This window comes from Salvelinus fontinalis, chromosome 42 (genome assembly GCF_029448725.1).
Source record: "Salvelinus fontinalis isolate EN_2023a chromosome 42, ASM2944872v1, whole genome shotgun sequence".
Lineage (NCBI taxonomy): Eukaryota > Metazoa > Chordata > Actinopteri > Salmoniformes > Salmonidae > Salvelinus > Salvelinus fontinalis.
The window spans coordinates 25,805,634-25,824,159 of NC_074706.1; the positions used below are offsets into that span (position 1 = coordinate 25,805,634).

Sequence of the window (18,526 nt, forward strand, 5' to 3'; positions counted from 1 at the left end):
ACCAGGGAAGGATACTGCAATTCAAATTGTTTCACAATTTGAAATGGTACATACAGTTGAAGTCTGAAGTTTACATACACTTAGGTTGGAGTCATTAAAACTCGTTTGTCAACCATTCCACACATTTCTTGTTAACAAACTATAGTTTTGGCAAGTCGGTTAGGACATCTACTTTGTGCATGACACAAGTAATTTTTCCAAAATTTGTTTACAGACAGATTATTTCACTTATAATTCAGTGTATCACAAATCCAGTGGGTCAGAAGTTTACAAACACTAGGTTGGCTGTGCCTTTAAACAACTTGGACAATGACCAAAAATGATGTCCTGGCTTTAGAATCTTCTGATAGGCTAATTGACATAATTTGAGTCAATTGGAGGTGTACCTGTAGATGTATTTCATGGCCTGCCTTCAAACTCAGTGCCTCTTTGCTTGAGATCATGGGATTTTCAAAAGAAATCAGCCAAGACCTCAGATATAAAATGTAGACCTCAGAAGGACACTGCAGGGCAAATCGTTCTGTAATTTGAAGTGATACTGATATTCCCTGACCGGGAATCGAACCCGGGCCGCGGCGGTGAGAGCGCCGAATCCTAACCACTAGACAACCAGGGAAGGATACTGCAATTCAAATTGTTTCACAATTTGAAATGGTACATACAGTTGAAGTCTGAAGTTTACATACACTTAGGTTGGAGTCATTAAAACTCGTTTGTCAACCATTCCACACATTTCTTGTTAACAAACTATAGTTTTGGCAAGTCGGTTAGGACATCTACTTTGTGCATGACACAAGTAATTTTTCCAAAATTTGTTTACAGACAGATTATTTCACTTATAATTCAGTGTATCACAAATCCAGTGGGTCAGAAGTTTACAAACACTAGGTTGGCTGTGCCTTTAAACAACTTGGACAATGACCAAAAATGATGTCCTGGCTTTAGAATCTTCTGATAGGCTAATTGACATAATTTGAGTCAATTGGAGGTGTACCTGTAGATGTATTTCATGGCCTGCCTTCAAACTCAGTGCCTCTTTGCTTGAGATCATGGGATTTTCAAAAGAAATCAGCCAAGACCTCAGAAATAAAATGTAGACTTCAGAAGAACACTGCAGGGCAAATCGTTTTGTAATTTGAAGTGGTACTGAAATTCCCTGACCGGGAATCGAACCCGGGCCGCGGCGGTGCGAGCGCCGAATCCTAACCACTAGACAACCAGGGAAGGATACTGCAATTCAAATTGTTTCACAATTTGAAATGGTACATACAGTTGAAGTCTGAAGTTTACATACACTTAGGTTGGAGTCATTAAAACTCGTTTGTCAACCATTCCACACATTTCTTGTTAACAAACTATAGTTTTGGCAAGTCGGTTAGGACATCTACTTTGTGCATGACACAAGTAATTTTTCCAAAATTTGTTTACAGACAGATTATTTCACTTATAATTCAGTGTATCACAAATCCAGTGAGTCAGAAGTTTACAAACACTAGGTTGGCTGTGCCTTTAAACAACTTGGACAATGACCAAAAATGATGTCCTGGCTTTAGAATCTTCTGATAGGCTAATTGACATAATTTGAGTCAATTGGAGGTGTACCTGTAGATGTATTTCATGGCCTGCCTTCAAACTCAGTGCCTCTTTGCTTGAGATCATGGGATTTTCAAAAGAAATCAGCCAAGACCTCAGAAATAAAATGTAGACCTCAGAAGAACACTGCAGGGCAAATCGTTTTGTAATTTGAAGTGGTACTGAAATTCCCTGACCGGGAATCGAACCCGGGCCGCGGCGGTGAGAGCGCCGAATCCTAACCACTAGACAACCAGGGAAGGATACTGCAATTCAAATTGTTTCACAATTTGAAATGGTACATACAGTTGAAGTCTGAAGTTTACATACACTTAGGTTGGAGTCATTAAAACTCGTTTGTCAACCATTCCACACATTTCTTGTTAACAAACTATAGTTTTGGCAAGTCGGTTAGGACATCTACTTTGTGCATGACACAAGTAATTTTTCCAAAATTTGTTTACAGACAGATTATTTCACTTATAATTCAGTGTATCACAAATCCAGTGAGTCAGAAGTTTACAAACACTAGGTTGGCTGTGCCTTTAAACAACTTGGACAATGACCAAAAATGATGTCCTGGCTTTAGAATCTTCTGATAGGCTAATTGACATAATTTGAGTCAATTGGAGGTGTACCTGTAGATGTATTTCATGGCCTGCCTTCAAACTCAGTGCCTCTTTGCTTGAGATCATGGGATTTTCAAAAGAAATCAGCCAAGACCTCAGAAATAAAATGTAGACCTCAGAAGAACACTGCAGGGCAAATCGTTTTGTAATTTGAAGTGGTACTGAAATTCCCTGACCGGGAATCGAACCCGGGCCGCGGCGGTGCGAGCGCCGAATCCTAACCACTAGACAACCAGGGAAGGATACTGCAATTCAAATTGTTTCACAATTTGAAATGGTACATACAGTTGAAGTCTGAAGTTTACATACACTTAGGTTGGAGTCATTAAAACTCGTTTGTCAACCATTCCACACATTTCTTGTTAACAAACTATAGTTTTGGCAAGTCGGTTAGGACATCTACTTTGTGCATGACACAAGTAATTTTTCCAAAATTTGTTTACAGACAGATTATTTCACTTATAATTCAGTGTATCACAAATCCAGTGGGTCAGAAGTTTACAAACACTAGGTTGGCTGTGCCTTTAAACAACTTGGACAATGACCAAAAATGATGTCCTGGCTTTAGAATCTTCTGATAGGCTAATTGACATAATTTGAGTCAATTGGAGGTGTACCTGTAGATGTATTTCATGGCCTGCCTTCAAACTCAGTGCCTCTTTGCTTGAGATCATGGGATTTTCAAAAGAAATCAGCCAAGACCTCAGATATAAAATGTAGAACTCAGAAGGACACTGCAGGGCAAATCGTTTTGTAATTTGAAGTGATACTGATATTCCCTGACCTGGAATCGAACCCGGGCCGCGGCGGTGAGAGCGCCGAATCCTAACCACTAGACAACCAGGGAAGGATACTGCAATTCAAATTGTTTCACAATTTGAAATGGTACATACAGTTGAAGTCTGAAGTTTACATACACTTAGGTTGGAGTCATTAAAACTCGTTTGTCAACCATTCCACACATTTCTTGTTAACAAACTATAGTTTTGGCAAGTCGGTTAGGACATCTACTTTGTGCATGACACAAGTAATTTTTCCAAAATTTGTTTACAGACAGATTATTTCACTTATAATTCAGTGTATCACAAATCCAGTGAGTCAGAAGTTTACAAACACTAGGTTGGCTGTGCCTTTAAACAACTTGGACAATGACCAAAAATGATGTCCTGGCTTTAGAATCTTCTGATAGGCTAATTGACATAATTTGAGTCAATTGGAGGTGTACCTGTAGATGTATTTCATGGCCTGCCTTCAAACTCAGTGCCTCTTTGCTTGAGATCATGGGATTTTCAAAAGAAATCAGCCAAGACCTCAGAAATAAAATGTAGACCTCAGAAGAACACTGCAGGGCAAATCGTTTTGTAATTTGAAGTGGTACTGAAATTCCCTGACCGGGAATCGAACCCGGGCCGCGGCGGTGAGAGCGCCGAATCCTAACCACTAGACAACCAGGGAAGGATACTGCAATTCAAATTGTTTCACAATTTGAAATGGTACATACAGTTGAAGTCTGAAGTTTACATACACTTAGGTTGGAGTCATTAAAACTCGTTTGTCAACCATTCCACACATTTCTTGTTAACAAACTATAGTTTTGGCAAGTCGGTTAGGACATCTACTTTGTGCATGACACAAGTAATTTTTCCAAAATTTGTTTACAGACAGATTATTTCACTTATAATTCAGTGTATCACAAATCCAGTGAGTCAGAAGTTTACAAACACTAGGTTGGCTGTGCCTTTAAACAACTTGGACAATGACCAAAAATGATGTCCTGGCTTTAGAATCTTCTGATAGGCTAATTGACATAATTTGAGTCAATTGGAGGTGTACCTGTAGATGTATTTCATGGCCTGCCTTCAAACTCAGTGCCTCTTTGCTTGAGATCATGGGATTTTCAAAAGAAATCAGCCAAGACCTCAGAAATAAAATGTAGACCTCAGAAGAACACTGCAGGGCAAATCGTTTTGTAATTTGAAGTGGTACTGAAATTCCCTGACCGGGAATCGAACCCGGGCCGCGGCGGTGAGAGCGCCGAATCCTAACCACTAGACAACCAGGGAAGGATACTGCAATTCAAATTGTTTCATAATTTGAAATGGTACATACAGTTGAAGTCTGAAGTTTACATACACTTAGGTTGGAGTCATTAAAAATCATTTGTCAACCATTCCACACATTTCTTGTTAACAAACTATAGTTTTGGCAAGTCGGTTAGGACTTCTACTTTGTGAATGACACAAGTAATTTTTCCAAAATTTGTTTACAGACAGATTATTTCACTTATAATTCAGTGTATCACAAATCCAGTGGGTCAGAAGTTTACAAACACTAGGTTGGCTGTGCCTTTAAACAACTTGGACAATGACCAAAAATGATGTCCTGGCTTTAGAATCTTCTGATAGGCTAATTGACATAATTTGAGTCAATTGGAGGTGTACCTGTAGATGTATTTCATGGCCTGCCTTCAAACTCAGTGCCTCTTTGCTTGAGATCATGGGATTTTCAAAAGAAATCAGCGAAGACCTCAGAAATAAAATGTTGACCTCAGAAGGACACTGCAGGGCAAATCGTTTTGTAATTTGAAGTGGTACTGAAATTCCCTGACCGGGAATCGAACCCGGGCCGCGGCGGTGAGAGCGCCGAATCCTAACCACTAGACAACCAGGGAAGGATACTGCAATTCAAATTGTTTCACAATTTGAAATGGTACATACAGTTGAAGTCTGAAGTTTACATACACTTAGGTTGGAGTCATTAAAACTCGTTTGTCAACCATTCCACACATTTCTTGTTAACAAACTATAGTTTTGGCAAGTCGGTTAGGACATCTACTTTGTGCATGACACAAGTAATTTTTCCAAAATTTGTTTACAGACAGATTATTTCACTTATAATTCAGTGTATCACAAATCCAGTGGGTCAGAAGTTTACAAACACTAGGTTGGCTGTGCCTTTAAACAACTTGGACAATGACCAAAAATGATGTCCTGGCTTTAGAATCTTCTGATAGGCTAATTGACATAATTTGAGTCAATTGGAGGTGTACCTGTAGATGTATTTCATGGCCTGCCTTCAAACTCAGTGCCTCTTTGCTTGAGATCATGGGATTTTCAAAAGAAATCAGCCAAGACCTCAGATATAAAATGTAGACCTCAGAAGGACACTGCAGGGCAAATCGTTCTGTAATTTGAAGTGATACTGATATTCCCTGACCGGGAATCGAACCCGGGCCGCGGCGGTGAGAGCGCCGAATCCTAACCACTAGACAACCAGGGAAGGATACTGCAATTCAAATTGTTTCACAATTTGAAATGGTACATACAGTTGAAGTCTGAAGTTTACATACACTTAGGTTGGAGTCATTAAAACTCGTTTGTCAGCCATTCCACACATTTCTTGTTAACAAACTATAGTTTTGGCAAGTCGGTTAGGACATCTACTTTGTGCATGACACAAGTAATTTTTCCAAAATTTGTTTACAGACAGATTATTTCACTTATAATTCAGTGTATCACAAATCCAGTGGGTCAGAAGTTTACAAACACTAGGTTGGCTGTGCCTTTAAACAACTTGGACAATGACCAAAAATGATGTCCTGGCTTTAGAATCTTCTGATAGGCTAATTGACATAATTTGAGTCAATTGGAGGTGTACCTGTAGATGTATTTCATGGCCTGCCTTCAAACTCAGTGCCTCTTTGCTTGAGATCATGGGATTTTCAAAAGAAATCAGCCAAGACCTCAGAAATAAAATGTAGACTTCAGAAGAACACTGCAGGGCAAATCGTTTTGTAATTTGAAGTGGTACTGAAATTCCCTGACCGGGAATCGAACCCGGGCCGCGGCGGTGAGAGCGCCGAATCCTAACCACTAGACAACCAGGGAAGGATACTGCAATTCAAATTGTTTCACAATTTGAAATGGTACATACAGTTGAAGTCTGAAGTTTACATACACTTAGGTTGGAGTCATTAAAACTCGTTTGTCAACCATTCCACACATTTCTTGTTAACAAACTATAGTTTTGGCAAGTCGGTTAGGACATCTACTTTGTGCATGACACAAGTAATTTTTCCAAAATTTGTTTACAGACAGATTATTTCACTTATAATTCAGTGTATCACAAATCCAGTGGGTCAGAAGTTTACAAACACTAGGTTGGCTGTGCCTTTAAACAACTTGGACAATGACCAAAAATGATGTCCTGGCTTTAGAATCTTCTGATAGGCTAATTGACATAATTTGAGTCAATTGGAGGTGTACCTGTAGATGTATTTCATGGCCTGCCTTCAAACTCAGTGCCTCTTTGCTTGAGATCATGGGATTTTCAAAAGAAATCAGCCAAGACCTCAGATATAAAATGTAGACCTCAGAAGGACACTGCAGGGCAAATCGTTCTGTAATTTGAAGTGATACTGATATTCCCTGACCGGGAATCGAACCCGGGCCGCGGCGGTGAGAGCGCCGAATCCTAACCACTAGACAACCAGGGAAGGATACTGCAATTCAAATTGTTTCACAATTTGAAATGGTACATACAGTTGAAGTCTGAAGTTTACATACACTTAGGTTGGAGTCATTAAAACTCGTTTGTCAGCCATTCCACACATTTCTTGTTAACAAACTATAGTTTTGGCAAGTCGGTTAGGACATCTACTTTGTGCATGACACAAGTAATTTTTCCAAAATTTGTTTACAGACAGATTATTTCACTTATAATTCAGTGTATCACAAATCCAGTGGGTCAGAAGTTTACAAACACTAGGTTGGCTGTGCCTTTAAACAACTTGGACAATGACCAAAAATGATGTCCTGGCTTTAGAATCTTCTGATAGGCTAATTGACATAATTTGAGTCAATTGGAGGTGTACCTGTAGATGTATTTCATGGCCTGCCTTCAAACTCAGTGCCTCTTTGCTTGAGATCATGGGATTTTCAAAAGAAATCAGCCAAGACCTCAGAAATAAAATGTAGACTTCAGAAGAACACTGCAGGGCAAATCGTTTTGTAATTTGAAGTGGTACTGAAATTCCCTGACCGGGAATCGAACCCGGGCCGCGGCGGTGAGAGCGCCGAATCCTAACCACTAGACAACCAGGGAAGGATACTGCAATTCAAATTGTTTCACAATTTGAAATGGTACATACAGTTGAAGTCTGAAGTTTACATACACTTAGGTTGGAGTCATTAAAACTCGTTTGTCAACCATTCCACACATTTCTTGTTAACAAACTATAGTTTTGGCAAGTCGGTTAGGACATCTACTTTGTGCATGACACAAGTAATTTTTCCAAAATTTGTTTACAGACAGATTATTTCACTTATAATTCAGTGTATCACAAATCCAGTGAGTCAGAAGTTTACAAACACTAGGTTGGCTGTGCCTTTAAACAACTTGGACAATGACCAAAAATGATGTCCTGGCTTTAGAATCTTCTGACAGGCTAATTGACATAATTTGAGTCAATTGGAGGTGTACCTGTAGATGTATTTCATGGCCTGCCTTCAAACTCAGTGCCTCTTTGCTTGAGATCATGGGATTTTCAAAAGAAATCAGCCAAGACCTCAGAAATAAAATGTAGACCTCAGAAGAACACTGCAGGGTAAATCGTTTTGTAATTTGAAGTGGTACTGAAATTCCCTGACCGGGAATCGAACCCGGGCCGCGGCGGTGAGAGCGCCGAATCCTAACCACTAGACAACCAGGGAAGGATACTGCAATACAAATTGTTTCACAATTTGAAATGGTACATACAGTTGAAGTCTGAAGTTTACATACACTTAGGTTGGAGTCATTAAAACTCGTTTGTCAACCATTCCACACATTTCTTGTTAACAAACTATAGTTTTGGCAAGTCGGTTAGGACATCTACTTTGTGCATGACACAAGTAATTTTTCCAAAATTTGTTTACAGACAGATTATTTCACTTATAATTCAGTGTATCACAAATCCAGTGGGTCAGAAGTTTACAAACACTAGGTTGGCTGTGCCTTTAAACAACTTGGACAATGACCAAAAATGATGTCCTGGCTTTAGAATCTTCTGATAGGCTAATTGACATAATTTGAGTCAATTGGAGGTGTACCTGTAGATGTATTTCATGGCCTGCCTTCAAACTCAGTGCCTCTTTGCTTGAGATCATGGGATTTTCAAAAGAAATCAGCCAAGACCTCAGAAATAAAATGTAGACTTCAGAAGAGCACTGCAGGGAAAATCGTTTTGTAATTTGAAGTGGTACTGAAATTCCCTGACCGGGAATCGAACCCGGGCCGCGGCGGTGAGAGCACCGAATCCTAACCACTAGACAACCAGGGAAGGATACTGCAATTCAAATTGTTTCACAATTTGAAATGGTACATACAGTTGAAGTCTGAAGTTTACATACACTTAGGTTGGAGTCATTAAAACTCGTTTGTCAACCATTCCACACATTTCTTGTTAACAAACTATAGTTTTGGCAAGTCGGTTAGGACATCTACTTTGTGCATGACACAAGTAATTTTTCCAAAATTTGTTTACAGACAGATTATTTCACTTATAATTCAGTGTATCACAAATCCAGTGGGTCAGAAGTTTACAAACACTAGGTTGGCTGTGCCTTTAAACAACTTGGACAATGACCAAAAATGATGTCCTGGCTTTAGAATCTTCTGATAGGCTAATTGACATAATTTGAGTCAATTGGAGGTGTACCTGTAGATGTATTTCATGGCCTGCCTTCAAACTCAGTGCCTCTTTGCTTGAGATCATGGGATTTTCAAAAGAAATCAGCCAAGACCTCAGATATAAAATGTAGAACTCAGAAGGACACTGCAGGGCAAATCGTTTTGTAATTTGAAGTGATACTGATATTCCCTGACCGGGAATCGAACCCGGGCCGCGGCGGTGAGAGCGCCGAATCCTAACCACTAGACAACCAGGGAAGGATACTGCAATTCAAATTGTTTCACAATTTGAAATTGTACATACAGTTGAAGTCTGAAGTTTACATACACTTAGGTTGGAGTCATTAAAACTCGTTTGTCAACCATTCCACACATTTCTTGTTAACAAACTATAGTTTTGGCAAGTCGGTTAGGACATCTACTTTGTGCATGACACAAGTAATTTTTCCAAAATTTGTTTACAGACAGATTATTTCACTTATAATTCAGTGTATCACAAATCCAGTGAGTCAGAAGTTTACAAACACTAGGTTGGCTGTGCCTTTAAACAACTTGGACAATGACCAAAAATTATGTCCTGGCTTTAGAATCTTCTGATAGGCTAATTGACATAATTTGAGTCAATTGGAGGTGTACCTGTAGATGTATTTCATGGCCTGCCTTCAAACTCAGTGCCTCTTTGCTTGAGATCATGGGATTTTCAAAAGAAATCAGCCAAGACCTCAGAAATAAAATGTAGACCTCAGAAGAACACTGCAGGGTAAATCGTTTTGTAATTTGAAGTGGTACTGAAATTCCCTGACCGGGAATCGAACCCGGGCCGCGGCGGTGAGAGCGCCGAATCCTAACCACTAGACAACCAGGGAAGGATACTGCATTTCAAATTGTTTCACAATTTGAAATGGTACATACAGTTGAAGTCTGAAGTTTACATACACTTAGGTTGGAGTCATTAAAACTCGTTTGTCAACCATTCCACACATTTCTTGTTAACAAACTATACTTTTGGCAAGTCGGTTAGGACATCTACTTTGTGCATGACACAAGTAATTTTTCCAAAATTTGTTTACAGACAGATTATTTCACTTATAATTCAGTGTATCACAAATCCAGTGGGTCAGAAGTTTACAAACACTAGGTTGGCTGTGCCTTTAAACAACTTGGACAATGACCAAAAATGATGTCCTGGCTTTAGAATCTTCTGATAGGCTAATTGACATAATTTGAGTCAATTGGAGGTGTACCTGTAGATGTATTTCATGGCCTGCCTTCAAACTCAGTGCCTCTTTGCTTGAGATCATGGGATTTTCAAAAGAAATCAGACAAGACCTCAGAAATAAAATGTAGACTTCAGAAGAGCACTGCAGGGAAAATCGTTTTGTAATTTGAAGTGGTACTGAAATTCCCTGACCGGGAATCGAACCCGGGCCGCGGCGGTGAGAGCACCGAATCCTAACCACTAGACAACCAGGGAAGGATACTGCAATTCAAATTGTTTCACAATTTGAAATGGTACATACAGTTGAAGTCTGAAGTTTACATACACTTAGGTTGGAGTCATTAAAACTCGTTTGTCAACCATTCCACACATTTCTTGTTAACAAACTATAGTTTTGGCAAGTCGGTTAGGACATCTACTTTGTGCATGACACAAGTAATTTTTCCAAAATTTGTTTACAGACAGATTATTTCACTTATAATTCAGTGTATCACAAATCCAGTGAGTCAGAAGTTTACAAACACTAGGTTGGCTGTGCCTTTAAACAACTTGGACAATGACCAAAAATGATGTCCTGGCTTTAGAATCTTCTGATAGGCTAATTGACATAATTTGAGTCAATTGGAGGTGTACCTGTAGATGTATTTCATGGCCTGCCTTCAAACTCAGTGCCTCTTTGCTTGAGATCATGGGATTTTCAAAAGAAATCAGCCAAGACCTCAGAAATAAAATGTAGACCTCAGAAGAACACTGCAGGGTAAATCGTTTTGTAATTTGAAGTGGTACTGAAATTCCCTGACCGGGAATCGAACCCGGGCCGCGGCGGTGAGAGCGCCGAATCCTAACCACTAGACAACCAGGGAAGGATACTGCAATTCAAATTGTTTCACAATTTGAAATGGTACATACAGTTGAAGTCTGAAGTTTACATACACTTAGGTTGGAGTCATTAAAACTCGTTTGTCAACCATTCCACACATTTCTTGTTAACAAACTATAGTTTTGGCAAGTCGGTTAGGACATCTACTTTGTGCATGACACAAGTAATTTTTCCAAAATTTGTTTACAGACAGATTATTTCACTTATAATTCAGTGTATCACAAATCCAGTGGGTCAGAAGTTTACAAACACTAGGTTGGCTGTGCCTTTAAACAACTTGGACAATGACCAAAAATGATGTCCTGGCTTTAGAATCTTCTGATAGGCTAATTGACATAATTTGAGTCAATTGGAGGTGTACCTGTAGATGTATTTCATGGCCTGCCTTCAAACTCAGTGCCTCTTTGCTTGAGATCATGGGATTTTCAAAAGAAATCAGCCAAGACCTCAGAAATAAAATGTAGACTTCAGAAGAGCACTGCAGGGAAAATCGTTTTGTAATTTGAAGTGGTACTGAAATTCCCTGACCGGGAATCGAACCCGGGCCGCGGCGGTGAGAGCACCGAATCCTAACCACTAGACAACCAGGGAAGGATACTGCAATTCAAATTGTTTCACAATTTGAAATGGTACATACAGTTGAAGTCTGAAGTTTACATACACTTAGGTTGGAGTCATTAAAACTCGTTTGTCAACCATTCCACACATTTCTTGTTAACAAACTATAGTTTTGGCAAGTCGGTTAGGACATCTACTTTGTGCATGACACAAGTAATTTTTCCAAAATTTGTTTACAGACAGATTATTTCACTTATAATTCAGTGTATCACAAATCCAGTGAGTCAGAAGTTTACAAACACTAGGTTGGCTGTGCCTTTAAACAACTTGGACAATGACCAAAAATGATGTCCTGGCTTTAGAATCTTCTGATAGGCTAATTGACATAATTTGAGTCAATTGGAGGTGTACCTGTAGATGTATTTCATGGCCTGCCTTCAAACTCAGTGCCTCTTTGCTTGAGATCATGGGATTTTCAAAAGAAATCAGCCAAGACCTCAGAAATAAAATGTAGACTTCAGAAGAGCACTGCAGGGAAAATCGTTTTGTAATTTGAAGTGGTACTGAAATTCCCTGACCGGGAATCGAACCCGGGCCGCGGCGGTGAGAGCACCGAATCCTAACCACTAGACAACCAGGGAAGGATACTGCAATTCAAATTGTTTCACAATTTGAAATGGTACATACAGTTGAAGTCTGAAGTTTACATACACTTAGGTTGGAGTCATTAAAACTCGTTTGTCAACCATTCCACACATTTCTTGTTAACAAACTATAGTTTTGGCAAGTCGGTTAGGACATCTACTTTGTGCATGACACAAGTAATTTTTCCAAAATTTGTTTACAGACAGATTATTTCACTTATAATTCAGTGTATCACAAATCCAGTGAGTCAGAAGTTTACAAACACTAGGTTGGCTGTGCCTTTAAACAACTTGGACAATGACCAAAAATGATGTCCTGGCTTTAGAATCTTCTGATAGGCTAATTGACATAATTTGAGTCAATTGGAGGTGTACCTGTAGATGTATTTCATGGCCTGCCTTCAAACTCAGTGCCTCTTTGCTTGAGATCATGGGATTTTCAAAAGAAATCAGCCAAGACCTCAGAAATAAAATGTAGACCTCAGAAGAACACTGCAGGGTAAATCGTTTTGTAATTTGAAGTGGTACTGAAATTCCCTGACCGGGAATCGAACCCGGGCCGCGGCGGTGAGAGCGCCGAATCCTAACCACTAGACAACCAGGGAAGGATACTGCAATTCAAATTGTTTCACAATTTGAAATGGTACATACAGTTGAAGTCTGAAGTTTACATACACTTAGGTTGGAGTCATTAAAACTCGTTTGTCAACCATTCCACACATTTCTTGTTAACAAACTATAGTTTTGGCAAGTCGGTTAGGACATCTACTTTGTGCATGACACAAGTAATTTTTCCAAAATTTGTTTACAGACAGATTATTTCACTTATAATTCAGTGTATCACAAATCCAGTGGGTCAGAAGTTTACAAACACTAGGTTGGCTGTGCCTTTAAACAACTTGGACAATGACCAAAAATGATGTCCTGGCTTTAGAATCTTCTGATAGGCTAATTGACATAATTTGAGTCAATTGGAGGTGTACCTGTAGATGTATTTCATGGCCTGCCTTCAAACTCAGTGCCTCTTTGCTTGAGATCATGGGATTTTCAAAAGAAATCAGCCAAGACCTCAGAAATAAAATGTAGACTTCAGAAGAGCACTGCAGGGAAAATCGTTTTGTAATTTGAAGTGGTACTGAAATTCCCTGACCGGGAATCGAACCCGGGCCGCGGCGGTGAGAGCACCGAATCCTAACCACTAGACAACCAGGGAAGGATACTGCAATTCAAATTGTTTCACAATTTGAAATGGTACATACAGTTGAAGTCTGAAGTTTACATACACTTAGGTTGGAGTCATTAAAACTCGTTTGTCAACCATTCCACACATTTCTTGTTAACAAACTATAGTTTTGGCAAGTCGGTTAGGACATCTACTTTGTGCATGACACAAGTAATTTTTCCAAAATTTGTTTACAGACAGATTATTTCACTTATAATTCAGTGTATCACAAATCCAGTGGGTCAGAAGTTTACAAACACTAGGTTGGCTGTGCCTTTAAAGAACTTGGACAATGACCAAAAATGATGTCCTGGCTTTAGAATCTTCTGATAGGCTAATTGACATAATTTGAGTCAATTGGAGGTGTACCTGTAGATCTATTTCATGGCCTGCCTTCAAACTCAGTGCCTCTTTGCTTGAGATCATGGGATTTTCAAAAGAAATCAGCCAAGACCTCAGATATAAAATGTAGAACTCAGAAGGACACTGCAGGGCAAATCGTTTTGTAATTTGAAGTGATACTGATATTCCCTGACCGGGAATCGAACCCGGGCCGCGGCGGTGAGAGCGCCGAATCCTAACCACTAGACAACCAGGGAAGGATACTGCAATTCAAATTGTTTCACAATTTGAAATTGTACATACAGTTGAAGTCTGAAGTTTACATACACTTAGGTTGGAGTCATTAAAACTCGTTTGTCAACCATTCCACACATTTCTTGTTAACAAACTATAGTTTTGGCAAGTCGGTTAGGACATCTACTTTGTGCATGACACAAGTAATTTTTCCAAAATTTGTTTACAGACAGATTATTTCACTTATAATTCAGTGTATCACAAATCCAGTGAGTCAGAAGTTTACAAACACTAGGTTGGCTGTGCCTTTAAACAACTTGGACAATGACCAAAAATTATGTCCTGGCTTTAGAATCTTCTGATAGGCTAATTGACATAATTTGAGTCAATTGGAGGTGTACCTGTAGATGTATTTCATGGCCTGCCTTCAAACTCAGTGCCTCTTTGCTTGAGATCATGGGATTTTCAAAAGAAATCAGCCAAGACCTCAGAAATAAAATGTAGACCTCAGAAGAACACTGCAGGGTAAATCGTTTTGTAATTTGAAGTGGTACTGAAATTCCCTGACCGGGAATCGAACCCGGGCCGCGGCGGTGAGAGCGCCGAATCCTAACCACTAGACAACCAGGGAAGGATACTGCAATTCAAATTGTTTCACAATTTGAAATGGTACATACAGTTGAAGTCTGAAGTTTACATACACTTAGGTTGGAGTCATTAAAACTCGTTTGTCAACCATTCCACACATTTCTTGTTAACAAACTATAGTTTTGGCAAGTCGGTTAGGACATCTACTTTGTGCATGACACAAGTAATTTTTCCAAAATTTGTTTACAGACAGATTATTTCACTTATAATTCAGTGTATCACAAATCCAGTGGGTCAGAAGTTTACAAACACTAGGTTGGCTGTGCCTTTAAACAACTTGGACAATGACCAAAAATGATGTCCTGGCTTTAGAATCTTCTGATAGGCTAATTGACATAATTTGAGTCAATTGGAGGTGTACCTGTAGATGTATTTCATGGCCTGCCTTCAAACTCAGTGCCTCTTTGCTTGAGATCATGGGATTTTCAAAAGAAATCAGCCAAGACCTCAGAAATAAAATGTAGACCTCAGAAGGACACTGCAGGGCAAATCATTTTGTAACTTGAAGTGGTACTGATATTCCCTGACCGGGAATCGAACCCGGGCCGCGGCGGTGAGAGCGCCGAATCCTAACCACTAGACAACCAGGGAAGGATACTGAAATTCAAATTGTTTCATAATTTGAAATGGTACATACAGTTGAAGTCTGAAGTTTACATACACTTAGGTTGGAGTCATTAAAACTCGTTTGTCAACCATTCCACACATTTCTTGTTAACAAACTATAGTTTTGGCAAGTCGGTTAGGACATCTACTTTGTGCATGACACAAGTAATTTTTCCAAAATTTGTTTACAGACAGATTATTTCACTTATAATTCAGTGTATCACAAATCCAGTGGGTCAGAAGTTTACAAACACTAGGTTGGCTGTGCCTTTAAACAACTTGGACAATGACCAAAAATGATGTCCTGGCTTTAGAATCTTCTGATAGGCTAATTGACATAATTTGAGTCAATTGGAGGTGTACCTGTAGATGTATTTCATGGCCTGCCTTCAAACTCAGTGCCTCTTTGCTTGAGATCATGGGATTTTCAAAAGAAATCAGCCAAGACCTCAGAAATAAAATGTAGACCTCAGAAGAACACTGCAGGGTAAATCGTTTTGTAATTTGAAGTGGTACTGAAATTCCCTGACCGGGAATCGAACCCGGGCCGCGGCGGTGAGAGCGCCGAATCCTAACCACTAGACAACCAGGGAAGGATACTGCAATTCAAATTGTTTCACAATTTGAAATGGTACATACAGTTGAAGTCTGAAGTTTACATACACTTAGGTTGGAGTCATTAAAACTCGTTTGTCAACCATTCCACACATTTCTTGTTAACAAACTATAGTTTTGGCAAGTCGGTTAGGACATCTACTTTGTGCATGACACAAGTAATTTTTCCAAAATTTGTTTACAGACAGATTATTTCACTTATAATTCAGTGTATCACAAATCCAGTGGGTCAGAAGTTTACAAACACTAGGTTGGCTGTGCCTTTAAACAACTTGGACAATGACCAAAAATGATGTCCTGGCTTTAGAATCTTCTGATAGGCTAATTGACATAATTTGAGTCAATTGGAGGTGTACCTGTAGATGTATTTCATGGCCTGCCTTCAAACTCAGTGCCTCTTTGCTTGAGATCATGGGATTTTCAAAAGAAATCAGCCAAGACCTCAGAAAAAAATTGTTGACCTCAGAAGGACACTGCAGTGCAAATCGTTTTGTAATTTGAAGTGGTACTGAAATTCCCTGACCGGGAATCGAACCCTGGCCGCGGCGGTGAGAGCGCCGAATCCTAACCACTAGACAACCAGGGAAGGATACTGCAATTCAAATTGTTTCACAATTTGAAATGGTACATACAGTTGAAGTCTGAAGTTTACATACACTTAGGTTGGAGTCATTAAAACTCGTTTGTCAACCATTCCACACATTTCTTGTTAACAAACTATAGTTTTGGCAAGTCGGTTAGGACATCTACTTTGTGCATGACACAAGTAATTTTTCCAAAATTTGTTTACAGACAGATTATTTCACTTATAATTCAGTGTATCACAAATCCAGTGGGTCAGAAGTTTACAAACACTAGGTTGGCTGTGCCTTTAAACAACTTGGACAATGACCAAAAATGATGTCCTGGCTTTAGAATCTTCTGATAGGCTAATTGACATAATTTGAGTCAATTGGAGGTGTACCTGTAGATCTATTTCATGGCCTGCCTTCAAACTCAGTGCCTCTTTGCTTGAGATCATGGGATTTTCAAAAGAAATCAGCCAAGACCTCAGATATAAAATGTCAACCTCAGAAGGACACTGCAGGGCAAATCGTTTTGTAATTTGAAGTGCTACTGATATTCCCTGACCGGGAATCGAACCCGGGCCGCGGCGGTGAGAGCGCCGAATCCTAACCACTAGACCACCAGGGAAGGATACTGCAGTGCAAATTGGTCCACAATTTGAAATGGTACATACAGTGGGTCAGAAGTTTACAAACACTAGTTTGGCTGTGCCTTTAAACAACTTGGACAATGACCAAAAATGATGTCCTGGCTTTAGAATCTTCTGATAGGCTAATTGACATAATTTGAGTCAATTGGAGGTGTACCTGTAGATGTATTTCATGGCCTGCCTTCAAACTCAGTGCCTCTTTGCTTGAGATCATGGGATTTTCAAAAGAAATCAGCCAAGACCTCAGAAATAAAATGTAGACCTCAGAAGGACACTGCAGGGCAAATCGTTTTGTAACTTGAAGTGGTACTGATATTCCCTGACCGGGAATCAAACCCGGGCCGAGGCGGTGAGAGCGCCGAATCCTAACCACTAGACAACCAGGGAAGGATACTGAAATTCTAATTGTTTCATAATTTGAAATGGTACATACAGTTGAAGTCTGAAGTTTACATACACTTAGGTTGGAGTCATTAAAACTCGTTTGTCAACCATTCCACACATTTCTTGTTAACAAACTATAGTTTTGGCAAGTCGGTTAGGACATCTACTTTGTGCATGACACAAGTAATTTTTCCAAAATTTGTTTACAGACAGATTATTTCACTTATAATTCAGTGTATCACAAATCCAGTGGGTCAGAAGTTAACAAACACTAGGTTGGCTGTGCCTTTAAACAACTTGGACAATGACCAAAAATGATGTCCTGGCTTTAGAATCTTCTGATAGGCTAATTGACATAATTTGAGTCAATTGGAGGTGTACCTGTAGATCTATTTCATGGCCTGCCTTCAAACTCAGTGCCTCTTTGCTTGAGATCATGGGATTTTCAAAAGAAATCAGCCAAGACCTCAGATATAAAATGTCAACCTCAGAAGGACACTGCAGGGCAAATCGTTTTGTAATTTGAAGTGGTACTGATATTCCCTGACCGGGAATCGAACCCGGGCCGCGGCGGTGAGAGCGCCGAATCCTAACCACTAGACCACCAGGGAAGGATACTGCAGTGCAAATTGGTCCACAATTTGAAATGGTACATACAGTGGGTCAGAAGTTTACAAACACTAGTTTGGCTGTGCCTTTAAACAACTTGGACAATGACCAAAAATGATGTCCTGGCTTTAGAATCTTCTGATAGGCTAATTGACATAATTTGAGTCAATTGGAGGTGTACCTGTAGATGTATTTCATGGCCTGCCTTCAAACTCAGTGCCTCTTTGCTTGAGATCATGGGATTTTCAAAAGAAATCAGCCAAGACCTCAGATATAAAATGTAGACCTCAGAAGGACACTGCAGGGCAGATCGTTTTGTAATTTGAAGTGATACTGATATTCCCTGACCTGGAATCGAACCCGGGCCGCGGCGGTGAGAGCGCCGAATCCTAACCACTAGACAACCAGGGAAGGATAATGCAATTCAAATTTTTCACAATTTGAAATGGTACATACAGTTGAAGTCTGAAGTTTACATA

General features: G+C 39.6%; 22 non-coding genes across 22 annotated transcripts; all 22 read right to left on the reverse strand.

Annotated features, from left to right (window-relative positions):
* Positions 1 to 544: 544 nt before the first annotated feature.
* Positions 545 to 616, reverse strand: trnae-cuc (transfer RNA glutamic acid (anticodon CUC)). The gene has a single exon. It is a non-coding gene; the product is annotated as a tRNA-Glu (tRNA).
* A 536-nt stretch (positions 617 to 1,152) lies between these two features.
* On the reverse strand, positions 1,153 to 1,224 carry trnaa-cgc (transfer RNA alanine (anticodon CGC)). Its single transcript has one exon. It is a non-coding gene; the product is annotated as a tRNA-Ala (tRNA).
* A 536-nt stretch (positions 1,225 to 1,760) lies between these two features.
* trnae-cuc (transfer RNA glutamic acid (anticodon CUC)) lies at positions 1,761 to 1,832 on the reverse strand. The gene has a single exon. It is a non-coding gene; the product is annotated as a tRNA-Glu (tRNA).
* A 536-nt stretch (positions 1,833 to 2,368) lies between these two features.
* On the reverse strand, positions 2,369 to 2,440 carry trnaa-cgc (transfer RNA alanine (anticodon CGC)). The gene has a single exon. It is a non-coding gene; the product is annotated as a tRNA-Ala (tRNA).
* Positions 2,441 to 3,584: 1,144 nt separating this feature from the next.
* On the reverse strand, positions 3,585 to 3,656 carry trnae-cuc (transfer RNA glutamic acid (anticodon CUC)). Its single transcript has one exon. It is a non-coding gene; the product is annotated as a tRNA-Glu (tRNA).
* Positions 3,657 to 4,192: 536 nt separating this feature from the next.
* trnae-cuc (transfer RNA glutamic acid (anticodon CUC)) lies at positions 4,193 to 4,264 on the reverse strand. The gene has a single exon. It is a non-coding gene; the product is annotated as a tRNA-Glu (tRNA).
* Positions 4,265 to 4,800: 536 nt separating this feature from the next.
* On the reverse strand, positions 4,801 to 4,872 carry trnae-cuc (transfer RNA glutamic acid (anticodon CUC)). Its single transcript has one exon. It is a non-coding gene; the product is annotated as a tRNA-Glu (tRNA).
* A 536-nt stretch (positions 4,873 to 5,408) lies between these two features.
* On the reverse strand, positions 5,409 to 5,480 carry trnae-cuc (transfer RNA glutamic acid (anticodon CUC)). Its single transcript has one exon. It is a non-coding gene; the product is annotated as a tRNA-Glu (tRNA).
* A 536-nt stretch (positions 5,481 to 6,016) lies between these two features.
* On the reverse strand, positions 6,017 to 6,088 carry trnae-cuc (transfer RNA glutamic acid (anticodon CUC)). The gene has a single exon. It is a non-coding gene; the product is annotated as a tRNA-Glu (tRNA).
* Positions 6,089 to 6,624: 536 nt separating this feature from the next.
* On the reverse strand, positions 6,625 to 6,696 carry trnae-cuc (transfer RNA glutamic acid (anticodon CUC)). The gene has a single exon. It is a non-coding gene; the product is annotated as a tRNA-Glu (tRNA).
* A 536-nt stretch (positions 6,697 to 7,232) lies between these two features.
* Positions 7,233 to 7,304, reverse strand: trnae-cuc (transfer RNA glutamic acid (anticodon CUC)). The gene has a single exon. It is a non-coding gene; the product is annotated as a tRNA-Glu (tRNA).
* A 536-nt stretch (positions 7,305 to 7,840) lies between these two features.
* Positions 7,841 to 7,912, reverse strand: trnae-cuc (transfer RNA glutamic acid (anticodon CUC)). The gene has a single exon. It is a non-coding gene; the product is annotated as a tRNA-Glu (tRNA).
* A 1,144-nt stretch (positions 7,913 to 9,056) lies between these two features.
* On the reverse strand, positions 9,057 to 9,128 carry trnae-cuc (transfer RNA glutamic acid (anticodon CUC)). Its single transcript has one exon. It is a non-coding gene; the product is annotated as a tRNA-Glu (tRNA).
* A 536-nt stretch (positions 9,129 to 9,664) lies between these two features.
* trnae-cuc (transfer RNA glutamic acid (anticodon CUC)) lies at positions 9,665 to 9,736 on the reverse strand. Its single transcript has one exon. It is a non-coding gene; the product is annotated as a tRNA-Glu (tRNA).
* A 1,144-nt stretch (positions 9,737 to 10,880) lies between these two features.
* On the reverse strand, positions 10,881 to 10,952 carry trnae-cuc (transfer RNA glutamic acid (anticodon CUC)). Its single transcript has one exon. It is a non-coding gene; the product is annotated as a tRNA-Glu (tRNA).
* A 1,752-nt stretch (positions 10,953 to 12,704) lies between these two features.
* Positions 12,705 to 12,776, reverse strand: trnae-cuc (transfer RNA glutamic acid (anticodon CUC)). The gene has a single exon. It is a non-coding gene; the product is annotated as a tRNA-Glu (tRNA).
* Positions 12,777 to 13,920: 1,144 nt separating this feature from the next.
* Positions 13,921 to 13,992, reverse strand: trnae-cuc (transfer RNA glutamic acid (anticodon CUC)). Its single transcript has one exon. It is a non-coding gene; the product is annotated as a tRNA-Glu (tRNA).
* Positions 13,993 to 14,528: 536 nt separating this feature from the next.
* trnae-cuc (transfer RNA glutamic acid (anticodon CUC)) lies at positions 14,529 to 14,600 on the reverse strand. Its single transcript has one exon. It is a non-coding gene; the product is annotated as a tRNA-Glu (tRNA).
* A 536-nt stretch (positions 14,601 to 15,136) lies between these two features.
* Positions 15,137 to 15,208, reverse strand: trnae-cuc (transfer RNA glutamic acid (anticodon CUC)). Its single transcript has one exon. It is a non-coding gene; the product is annotated as a tRNA-Glu (tRNA).
* A 536-nt stretch (positions 15,209 to 15,744) lies between these two features.
* On the reverse strand, positions 15,745 to 15,816 carry trnae-cuc (transfer RNA glutamic acid (anticodon CUC)). The gene has a single exon. It is a non-coding gene; the product is annotated as a tRNA-Glu (tRNA).
* A 1,144-nt stretch (positions 15,817 to 16,960) lies between these two features.
* On the reverse strand, positions 16,961 to 17,032 carry trnae-cuc (transfer RNA glutamic acid (anticodon CUC)). The gene has a single exon. It is a non-coding gene; the product is annotated as a tRNA-Glu (tRNA).
* A 945-nt stretch (positions 17,033 to 17,977) lies between these two features.
* trnae-cuc (transfer RNA glutamic acid (anticodon CUC)) lies at positions 17,978 to 18,049 on the reverse strand. The gene has a single exon. It is a non-coding gene; the product is annotated as a tRNA-Glu (tRNA).
* Between the last annotated feature and the right edge of the window lie 477 nt (positions 18,050 to 18,526).